At 55.1% G+C, this 4,787-nt stretch overlaps 1 pseudogene; it reads right to left on the bottom strand.

Moving 5' to 3' along the window:
• Positions 1-510: 510 nt before the first annotated feature.
• Positions 511-2,419, bottom strand: LOC123404906 (annotated as a pseudogene).
• Positions 2,420-4,787: the final 2,368 nt, after the last annotated feature.

The raw sequence follows: 4,787 nt of genomic DNA, 5'->3' as shown, positions 1-4,787 counted from the left end.
GTATCCCCTCCTCCGGCAGGAACTCATCATCTGGTGAGATCCCCTCCCCATGCCTCCAACCGTGTGCCAAGCACTGGCAAGAAATTTTGTTTTGTGGGGATTTGTTTGCTGATGAATGAATGTATTGAATGTAAGATTGTATTGTTGTAGAGACAGAGAATGGACACCATCTTCAGTTTGTCATCTGATCCCACATTCTCTACACCATGAGTGAAATAAGATAACAGTCCATTGATCAATTCACGTAGCCTCTTTGTTTTGCTTTGCTTGTTCGGCTCAATTTTTCATCATGGTGGAATCAACAATGGACGGGTTGATTTCTCAACAAAATAGGATAGGACTGACTACATTAGTTAGTTAGCTTATTATTTTAATAAATTAAAATGATTATAAAAAGATTAAAAGCGTGTGGTATTTTTTTCTCCCATTACAACGCACGGGCCCTTTTGCTAGTTTTTACTTAATAATAAAGAAACCATTGCTTCCGTCGGAAAACCCGCCGCTGCCGTTTTAAAAAAAAACCCTGTCTTTTAGGTAATTAAACCGGAACGACATGAACCCGTCTGACACGATGCTCCCGCCGCAGTCGTCCCCGTCGCCGCACTCCAGGCTGCTGCCAGTCAGGTCCGCCTCCTCGTCCAGGTCGCCCCGCATGGTGCGCAACGTCTTCCTCGCCATCTTGCGCTGGACGCCGCCGGGGGTCCCCTCCTCGGCCACGAGGCGGAGGGCCTTGTCCGCGCCGGCCGCGTGCCAGGCCGCGGAACCGGAGGCTACCGTGGCTCAGCGCGTAGATCGCCGCCACGCACCACTCCTCCAGCTCGGCGACGTCGTCGGAGGAGAGGAGGATGCCGGACACGGCCGCGGCGGCGCCCGCGTCCATCAGAGATGCGCGGCCCTCCAAGCAGCCGCCCACGTTGCAGATCACCATGAGGGCCAGCCTGCGGATGGGCGTGTGCTCGGCGGCGCTGCACGCGATGCTGACAAGCGCCTTGGATGCCCCCGGGAAGCGGGCGACCTTGGACTGGTTGACGGCGGCCAGCGAGAGGTGGTAGATGGCCATCCCGGCGTCGCGGCGCGTGTGCGGGTGGTGGGTGGGGGAGGTCAGGAGGTCCAGCAGGGGAGGCGCCGCGCCCAGCACGCCGATGGCGGCCCGGTTCTCCTCGTTGAGCGCCAGGGGAGCACCTCGACGAGCGCCGGCACGGCACCCGCGCGGACGATGCGTACCTTGTTCGCCGGCTCAAGCGAGAGGTTGACCAGCGCCGCCGTCGCGTCGACCCGCGCGGAGGCGTGCCGCGGGAGTGGCACCACGCGCCAGAGGGCAGGGAGCAGCCATGGCGTGCAGAGCGCAAGCCGACGCTCAGCGCTCTCCCGGGTGGCGTCCCGGAGGACGGCCAACGCCGCCGCCACCTCTCCATCTTCGTCCGCGTCCATCACCGTCGCGACCACCTCATCCTCCAACGGGTCCCTGTCTTTTAGGTAATTAAACCCGCAGTACCTTTTTATGTGTTACGAACAGAAAACGTTTCATTTTTTTGCAGAGAGCCTCCTATGGCATTGGATAAGAGAAACGCATCTGGGCAGACAGAAAACGCGCGAGAGGGCTATCGCTTCTGCCCTCATAATCCCACATCGATACTTCACAGATAATTTCATCACTTTATATACATGCGCCTTGGTGATTTTACAAGAGGCAACGGAAATCAACAAAGGAACAAATTCGAGAAGAAGAAATTGGGATGACGCAAACAGAGGTGGAGCGATGAGACAGAGGGGGCTCGAGGCGAAGGAAAGGGGCTGGCGCCGGCGATGCATACGTAGAGGTGAGGGCGTCGGGGTTACAGGATTCAGGCAACCGGGCTGGGGATCGGGCTAGGTTAGGGGATTTAGGAGTGGGTAAGGCCGGGCCTTGGCACGCCTAATGGGTTGTGCACTACTACTCTCTCTTTTCTTTAATTTCTTTCTCTAAATTCTTTAATTAAAAATGTGTGGTATTAATTTTTTCCGTTGTAACGCATGGGTCCTTTTGCTAGTAATAAAAAATAAAATAAATACTAGTTTTGCAAACATGTTCCTCTGTTTATGGGAATTCAACCCGCAGTCCAAGTAATAAGTAAAAAAAACATTTCGTGTTTCTGTCCCACCATGGTCGCGTTTGACAAACGAAAAACCGAGTCAAACGACCGCCTCCCACCCGCATCTGGATCCGTCGCCGGCCTGCATCCTTCACCGAGTCGTCCTCCCTGCATCCCGACCAGCGTACTCTCCGCCGCGTCCTCCTCCCGGCGCCGTTCGAATCCATCGTGTGTGGTTCTCCGACGCCGAGGCCCAGGCCGCCGTGGTCCGCTCCGGGCCTGCGCCGGCCGGCTCGAGCGCTCGCCGCCGACCGCGACGGGCTGCTCAACACACTCCTCGCCGCCATGGGCAACGGTTGGGACGAGTAGGAGGACACGCGGGATATGTGGCAGCGTTAGAGCCACCAGCGTCGTGGAACAAGGCCGGGCAAGGTGAGGAGGCGGAGCGCGCCAGCGTCGGGGAAGAAGGTCGGGCAAGGCGAGGAGGCGGAGTATGGGGCTGGAGGAGAACGACGCGGGGCGAGGCAGCACAACGAGGGAAACATCCGGTGGATGGCAGCGCAGGCCTGAAGGTGTCACGGGCGGAGATGGTCGGGGGTGAAGGATCCGAGCGAGGGGAACCCGTTCTCGGCGTTGGAGGCCTTGGGCGGAGCTCTGCAATAGTTGCCATGTTTCCGGTACGGTGGGAACGAAGAACGGGAACGGGGAACGAGAATCGGAGGCTGGAAAAAATAGGGTACAGCGGGGTACACATCTCTAGAACGATTTTTCTAAAACGGAAACGCGATCCAATCAATTCCGTACGATGAATCCGGTACAGTTCCATGAAACGGGGAACATGAATCTTTACTAGCGGGAGCAATTGGTTGCGAGGGAGAGGAACCGAGGGAGTACTTATACAGGGAACTGGCTGGGCTGGGAGCAACTTGCTGTGTCGTCGATCCATGAAGACTAAAATAAATCATCGCCTTCCCAATGAAAAATTTATTAGCAGCCTTGGAGTAATTGGAGAGCAGAACCAAGAGTTATTTAGGGGAGTGGAAAAGAACGGGGCAAAGAGTAAAACGAGGAGTTCGTGATTGATATGGCTGACCTTTTGCTTACTCGATCTATTCAAGAACCAAGACTGTTGAATCACCGAAACTGAATCGACGATCCGGCTGCGGGAACGCCGAATCCGCATCGAATCTTACTGAATCGACCCTCGTTTCGAATCTGATTCTGCGACGATGAATCCCGATCGAGGGACGGCCCACCGTTCCCCGTTTCCGGCTACTATTCCTCTGAGCGGTGGTGGCTCCATGGATCGTGGCTCAGGGTAGCTCTCCATGGTGCAAGTGCACGGGAATGACGAGGACGAGGAAGCACATGGGTTCTGCCGACCGAGGGTTACGACAACATGAACGCGAAGGCTCTGACCATGGCCGCCGCACTCTATGCTCTGCTCCTACCAGATGCGCACAACGGAGGTGGAGGATGACTCGCGACCTCTGACCACGAGGCCGCCTTTGGGGTGCAGCCTGATTTATTTCAATTATGCAGTCGTCGTCCTACAAGCACAACACCAGCCAAGTTGAGACGGAATCAACTTGCTCCTTGACGACCTCATCCTTGGAATCATCGAGCGGCCTCATCCTTATCTTCAATGCCACCAGCGACAAATAATTGCAGCAAAAGAATTGGCGATCTGCATGCTACATATAATTGTTTACTAGAAACTATATCTTCTTGCGAGCAATATTCTAAAACCATAAGATTGATTCTTGCAATATATTAAGATTGCTTGCTTGCATTGAGAGCTTAGACATATTCCAAAACAGAAATATTGAAACTTCTGCATGGATTTTCAATGTATATTGCCCAATCTTCAGCATGGCTCGTTGAGGCAAAGAAGAACTTGTCATATGCCAATGTTTACAAGCTTCTTAAGTTGGTGTTAATTCTCCTGATGGGAACTGCTCGTGTTGAGAGAATGTTTTTTTCGATGGATTACGTGAAGAATAAATTAAGAGCCAAAATGCAGGAATAATATTTAAATGATTTCTTGGCTAGTTTTCTTGAGAGTAAATTCGTCATCCATGTAAAGGAAGACATCATCATTTCTCAATTCCAGAATGGCTACACAAACTTTTTTTTACCTAACAGAAAACTGAGCGCCAGCAGCATCCCGCTCCTCCCCACTCCCTCCCCCTCCCAACCCTAGCCGCCCCACTCCTTCCCCCTCCCTTCCTCGCCGCCGCGCGAGGCAGCCGCTGGGCAAGCCCGAGGCGCCAAGGATCGTGGCGGCGGGGCCTTAGCTGCCCTGTCTCTGAGTGGGGAATTTCGAATCTGGAGCGCCGGCTCCATGGGCGAGGCATGACAAGCTAGCAGCGGTGCGGGCGGTGGATCTGGCGACCGGGCCGTGCGGGCGGCGGGATCCAGTGGTTGTTGGCGGCCGGTTGCGGCTTCTGTGGTGGTCGGTGCGCGGGCTAGCCTGATCGGGCCGCGCTTCCTAGGGTCGTCGGTTCTGTACAGGAGGCGCTGCTGGTGACGGGGATCTAGTTTGAATGAAATCCCTGGCCGACCATGGCCGGCCGCGTCGAAGGCGACGCCTGAGGGTGCCGTTCCCCTCCTTGGAGGCGTTGGAATGGACTGATCCTCTCACTTCTCCTTTCCCTAGGTCTCTCGGGCGAAAGCCCTAACTTTGTTGGGCGGCGGCGGCGCTCAAGGCGTCGT

Source organism: Hordeum vulgare, chromosome 6H (genome assembly GCF_904849725.1).
Source record: "Hordeum vulgare subsp. vulgare chromosome 6H, MorexV3_pseudomolecules_assembly, whole genome shotgun sequence".
In the NCBI taxonomy this organism is placed as follows: Eukaryota; Viridiplantae; Streptophyta; class Magnoliopsida; order Poales; family Poaceae; genus Hordeum; species Hordeum vulgare.
Note: the sequence above shows the minus strand (reverse complement) of the source record. Positions and strands in the feature narration are given on the sequence as shown.